The following is a 6,956-nucleotide window of genomic DNA, read 5'->3' on the forward strand; positions in this document are numbered from 1 at the left end:
GGGACCTGCTCACAGGAATCTGGCAAGGGCCAGACCCTGTTCTCTTATGGGGCCGAGGATATGTGTGTGTTTTTCCTAGGTCTGCTGAAGCTCCTCAGTGGATCCCTGAATGGTGAGACACCATGATTCTAGATGAGAGACTCACTTCACAAGAGCAATTGTATGAGGCTTATTTTACTATGCTCTCTTCCCTTTCTCAATTATTATTATCTAATTTTTTAATGTTTTAGATCATTTTATTTCCTTTCTGCTCCATTGCTTGAAAAGAGGGCGAAAGGGGGGCCTGTTTTGGGTGTTGCTGAACAGAAATCTCATACGGCCGTCTTGAGATTTTTTTGAGAGAGATCTCTGTTTAGTATATATCCTTATTACGTTCCTATTAAGGTAGCCCTACTTAAGTTCAAGCAGGCCATAGTTTAATCTCTAAAACCTCGGGTTTCACTCTTGATTTGTGTGATTGTATGTGAAGTCTTTGTATAATGTCTAAGTGTTTTTGTTTATAAGGCCTGAATTAAGTCCTTACATGAAAAGTAATGATGATAATAGTTTTGGCTCTAGTATTGAAAACAAAATGAGGATAATTTCATTTCCCTACATGGATATGATTTTGTTTGGAATAAGTAAAGTGTGCTCATTTTGGATCCAAAAGACTTGCTGGTTTGGCCAGGCTGCTCCAGGCCACAAGTGAAAGGCTTGAAGCAGCATAGATTTACATTATAAAAGTGTAAAGATTTTTTTTACTATAGGAGAACAATGAAGATCACACTGGGTTTTTTCAGTTTTGATATGTACTCTTTAGGGTGCCTGTTAATTAATATTAAGGGGGTGTTTTGATAAGTGTGGGAATGTTGCTTGAAGGTGCATTTACTCGATTTTTGTTAAAAGTTAACAAAATCAAGAATTTCTTGCAATCTTTGAAGTCAAAATATTGTAAAGTGTGCTTAACATTTGCTTGAAGATCAATTGTAAATAATATAAAAAGAAGGGGGTGGAGTCATATCCTGGAACTCCTGCAGGTCTACCCTATCATGCTTTTTACGTCAAACAGTTTCTTTTTTTTTTTTTTTTTTTTTTTTACAGAGGCAGAGATAGACAGGGACAGACAGACAGGAATGGAGAGAGATGAGAAGCATCAATCATCAGTTTCTCGTTGCGCATTGCGACTTCTTAGTTGTTCATTGATTGCTTTCTTACATGTGCCTTGACCATGGGCCTTCAGCAGACTGAGTAACCCCCTGCTGGAGCCAGCGACCTTGGGCCAAGCTGGTGAGCTCTTTGCTCAAGCCAGATGAGCTCGCGCTCAAGCTGGCGACCTCGGGGTCTCGAACCTGGGTCCTTCCTCATCCCAGTCCGACGTGCTATCCACTGCGCCACTACCTGGTCAGGCCAAACAGTTTCTTTTGAATGCTGATGTACAAGAGATGCCAAATTTTTTTTGTCCTGCAAACTACTACCCTTTTTTTATTTTTATTTGATTCCAGCTGATAACAGTGTTTTGTCCTTTTCTGAATAGCTCCAGATATATAGGCAGAGAGGGACTCTCAAGCCCCTTAGCGAGATCTTCTGAGCATGGCTTTTAAGGTACCAAGAGGCAGAAAAAGCCCAAAGGAGATCAGGTAAAATACTAGCTCTTGGCATACGCCCTCAGAGGCTCGAACGCTCCAACTGGAACTTCATCAGGGCCCTGCTTCAATAGTGGAAAGGATGGTAATTTAAGCCAAAGCCTGCCAGGCTTACATGCTTTTGCTGTGAAGAAGAAGGGACACTGGAAGGTAGGCTTCCCCCTCGCTCCTCTAAGGGAGGGTTCAGTCTCTTCCAGCCCTGCTCCAGCCACCTGTGACTTAACCTTGCCCAGAATACTGGGATTTGCCACTGAAGGCTAAAAGGTGCCCAGGGCCATCGGCCCCATCTATGACAATGTGGATGAGCCTGGGGTATTTCTTCCAAGTAGCCGGTAGACTGGTCTCATTTACACAAGGGCCACTTAACTATGTCTTGCCTGAATAGTCAGGTTTTTTATTCTTCCCTCGAAGATATCTGTTGTGGGTATTGATAGTCTTGTTTTCTACTGCTTTGTTTAATATATAGTCTTTCCTTTATTCCTCCTGCCTCAATGCCCCACTCATATTTTAGGCTAGGACCTACTCCTAATTCAGAGCTCCTTTTTTCCTTTTTTGCCAACTTACAAATTTACCTCTGCCACCCAGCTTAGTGTATGCCAAAGTTCTCGTCACCACCTCATGGCTCTAAAGCTCCAGTATAGGACCCCTGGGTTCATCTTTCCAGTTTAAAAAAAATGGAAGTCCCGTCTTCATGTGTGCTGCAGATGGCTTTTCCAGTCTACCTGGGTTATTACCAGCTAGAAGCAGCGGTCATTGGGACTTTGACGCTAACTGCAGAGTGTGGAAGTGTGACAGCAATTCCAGTGCCATGAGGACTTCTCCTGAATGTGGATTTTTCCTGGACTTCTCCTGAATGTGGATTTTTCCTGCTCCTGTGACAATTTTTGATGAACTGAACTGGGATTGGGTTGCATTTGCAGAGATTTGGAATGGTGTTGGTACCAACTTGGACTTGGCGAACACTTAAAGGACATTACTCTTTTATAGATTCTTGTTGTATTATTAGCTTAAAGAGTTTGCTTAAAGGCTTTAATCACTGTGATGTATTAGTATACTTGTTTTGGGTATCTGTTAGCATTGGCTATACTAATTTTGTGTTTGTTCTGTATTTTTTCTGTCTGCCTCCAAATTAGAAAATCAGATGAGTGCAAATCATAGCACACAAATAAAAAAGAAAAGGGGGATATGTTCTGGACCGTTAATGGCAGGAAGCCATTATAGATTCGAGGCTTGGCAAAAGGCTAAGTTCTCCCCCCTCCATCTCCATGTTTGGCTTTGATGCTGAGTATTTGCACCCACTCCACTTGCTTCCTTGGGTTCCCAGAAGCAATATACATGCCCTTCCTCTGACTCTTTGCTTGTTTCAGATATTTGTAAATTTCACTAATGTATCCTGTTCTTGCCTTGGGAGAGTTCCTGTCTTAGCCCTTGATGCGCAACTTTGTATCAGGGTCCTTGATTTGCATATGACTATATAATAAAGCGAACTGGGCTATGAGGCACTCAGATACTGCCAGGCAGTTTGAAGAGTCCTCCTGGTCCCATCGGTTTTGTTTTGACAAAGTGTGTTTCCTCAATTGCGCACCGTTATTTGGAGCCGCGCTGGTCCATGGCAGGCGCCTATCTGTTGATGGTAAGCACTTCTGTGATCTTGCAGTATTCCTCTCCTACAAGTTTAATAAATTTCTTCTTTGCATGATCATCTAAATTCAGGCTGGAAAGTTTAACCCTTAAGATTATTGCTCCTACTTTGGGGTTTCAATAAACAAAATATAATCATCTGTGTCAATTTCAACTAGAAAATACTTCTCACATTCTTCATCACTGTCTAGAGCAGCTGGCCACTCAGTGCAGAAATCTCTAAGAGTTTTCCAATGCTTTTAATTGCTACAGGAGTCAAATGTAGAAAGTTAGGGATCTTTAAAAGTTCTAGACTTCCCTCCTTTGCTATGGACATCTCTGTTTGTACTAGATAGCCCATTCGAACAGGAAGAGTTACTGCGAAGGTATTAAATAGCACTGCAATAGAGTCAACAGTAGGCCAGTTCTGGTCAACAGCCATTTTCTCTGTCCTAGGAGATAGTGCCTTTCTTCGCGGTGGCCTTTCAGATATGGATGTTCTTTCTTTTGTACATGGGTTTGGTTTCCGGTAGAGAATGGTCAGAGACAAGGCAGTGGAGAAAGTACGCAGGGTACGGCACCTCGGTCAGAGCCAGCCACACCGGGAGCAAGGAGCCACCAGGACCACCCCACAGCAAGCCAGGGGAAAAAAACAAAAAACATCTTGATTCTCCATTTATCTCTGATCATTTCTACCCAATTTTCTTGTTGAACCTCTCTCTATTACTATATATGTCTATGTAAATATCATTTAAATTTTTATCCTTTGCTCTGCTATCAAAATCTCTGAGAAATTCCTTCTAGCTCATGGGGTTTTTTGCTGGGTTTTTTTTTGTTTTTTGTTTGTTTTCTTTTTTTTAAATTTTAATGACAGGAAGGGAGGTAGAGAGACAGACTCCGACATGTGCCCCTGCCAGAATTCCACTTGGCAAGGCCACTAGGGGGTGATCTTCTGCTCATATGGGGGTTCCTCCTTTACTCAGCAATGGAAGTTTATTTTATTTTATTTTTTTAGCACCTGAGAGGTCAGGGAGCCATTCTCAGCACTGGAGCCCAACTTGCTCCAACCAATCCAGCCATGGCTGTGGAAGGAGAAGAGTGAGAAAGAGAGAGAGAAGGAAGAGGGGTAGAGAAGCAGATGGTTGCTTTTCCTGTGTGCCCTGACTGGAATTGAACCCCAGACATCCACATGCTGGGTGGATGTTCTACCACTGAGCCAACTGACCAGGGCCATGTTTGCCAGTACCATTCAATGATTCCCAGTCCTGTATCTCCATCCCTGTCCTATGTCCTGAGCACTAAGACAACATTGTCAAACAGACAGGGACTGTAACACACATAGGTACATTCCCACCAGAAACGAACCATGATCAAAACTGCACTCCTACTCTTTCTCCTCCTGTTCTCCAGAGTTTCTCTTCCTTTTATTTTCCTTCTACTATGTCCTTTATTCATCCATCTCTCCTATTGATTATCTACCATTAGTTATTAAGTGCTGCCAGTTTTCTTAAATGTCTCACATCTCACATCCATAGGCTACTTTTCATCCTACTGTCACTATTCTATTCCTGATCTCATTATCTGTCACTTAAATCTCATTCTAATTGCTCTCTCTCTCCTTTCTTACTCTATCTGTGCTGTCAGAGTTATCCTTCTAAAGTACAGTCATAAGACTATCTTATAATTATATCTTTTGATATCTAAGGACTAAGTATGATAAGGCCCAAACTCTAGGCTGGACTAAAAAGTTCTGTACAAGCTGATTGCTATTCACCTTTTCAGCTTACTTTCTAAATCTTACTCCTTCCCTCCACTCCCTTTAAATACTCAACTCCCATCATTGATGCACTCAACACTTTTTACATAACATAATTTGAATCACTTTAGGGGTGGTAAAACTGAAAATTATAGATTTTATATAGATATCCCAAAGTTACATAATTATAGCAGTGAAATCAACCATTAGTTCAAGGTCATTTCATAAAAAGTCCAAATAATCATTTTAATACTTAAAGTAAAATACTATCAAAAGTTTTTACACAAGATAAAAAAGTGAAAATTGTTTTTTGAAGATATTTAATCTCATAGGTATATCTATATCAATTAGTCTTGAAATCAAGGCTTATGATTTTTATCTTTATTCAACTAGTTCTGAAACAATGTTCTTTAACCACTTTAAACACCAGCCGCCTCATCCTAAAAGAGGGGTGAAAAAGGATTTAACTCAGAACATTACTAACTAAAATCAATGAATAAATAATAAATATTATTTTATGAGATAATTTAATTAAGTTTAGTTTGAAGAGTATGGAATTCCTAAAGGAATTTTTAAATGTTTCCAATGTCATTAAAAATAAATAGTTAAATATGAACAAAGGCATGTTAAAATAATTTTAAATATTTTATGTTTATCTGTAACATATTATTAGAACATGTGCATGGCATAAATAATAGCATTTTTTTTTGCAGTAATAATAAGAGGTGCCATTGTTCATCATCTGTGGAAGTTTTAAAGTGTATATTTACTTTTACATGAAGTAAGAATTATTTACTCATTTTAATTAAGAGAATTCATGTAATGAGAAAACCAGAGATGAAATTCAGATATGCTGGCTTAAAGTCCAATTTATTTTTAATCAATTTTATTCTATTTAATACTTTCAAGACAATTACTGCAAAAAATCCTGTCTCTTCTATCTTTGGAGGATCCCTTCTTTGTAAGAAATCTTTTAATTTAGGACTATTTAAAACATATTTAAAATATATTTTTAATAATTTTATTTTAAATAATTTGGTAAAATTAATATAATTGTATGCAGCACTTGAAACCCTAACCAATTACCAGTTTCAAATATTTCTAAAATAAGAAAATAAAATACAGAAGAAAATATTTTGAACAGCCACGAGCTGCTTACTCCAAGTGCTGAGAAATGTAAATAAGTAAATCAAGAGCCAGACACGATTTTTACTAAACATTACTTGGTATGAATAGTGCCCCACAGAGTTGTTTCAGGATAATTCATTTCATCTATAATGAGAACCAACGGGGTAAATTTGCAAGCACTAAAGACACACAAATGGTACTGCTGATTACCAGTGCCATCACAACATGCTTCTTTCTTCTGACAAAATAGTGAGTGAAATTACAATAAGCACAGTCTAGGGACATATAGGAACTACCAAAGTAGTTTGCCTAATCTTGATAATTATGTCCGAAGTGCATTCCTTTCAACATTTCCATTTGAATTTAGATATTATTTTTTCTCTGTCTATGAAAATTATAAAGGAAAATGTTATGCTTTAGCTTACAGGTATGTAAGTTTCATTGGAGAAAGTCTTTTCTTCAAAAAGTTATAAAGACCTTGGAAATATATCACTCATGGTATGCTTCAAGCAGGGTCCATGTGGCCTTTTCTAAGATCATGGACTTGCATTGATCAACTGTTTCAGTATGGTTGAGAGGTCAATTAGTGTCTTATAAAAAGAAATTTCTATTTTCAAAAATAAGATTAAAATCCACAGACTTAACCACAATAGTACTGCATTCCACTGAGATGCTTTACTGTTCCTAGCAAAAGGTCAGAGGGAAAATTCTACAATTTGTGACTCAACTTCATAGCTTTAACTTTTGACAATAATCATGCATATTAGTTTTCTAGTACAAGTAGGTATGGCTTTGTGTGTGTGTGTGTGTGTGTGTGTGTGTGTGTGTGT

General features: G+C 38.4%; 1 pseudogene; it reads right to left on the bottom strand.

Annotated features, from left to right (window-relative positions):
• Positions 1-3,699, bottom strand: part of LOC136391382 (small ribosomal subunit protein mS35-like) — a 75,721-nt pseudogene extending 72,022 nt beyond the window's left edge.
• Between the last annotated feature and the right edge of the window lie 3,257 nt (positions 3,700-6,956).

Source organism: Saccopteryx leptura, chromosome 2 (assembly GCF_036850995.1).
Source record: "Saccopteryx leptura isolate mSacLep1 chromosome 2, mSacLep1_pri_phased_curated, whole genome shotgun sequence".
NCBI classification, from domain to species: Eukaryota; Metazoa; Chordata; class Mammalia; order Chiroptera; family Emballonuridae; genus Saccopteryx; species Saccopteryx leptura.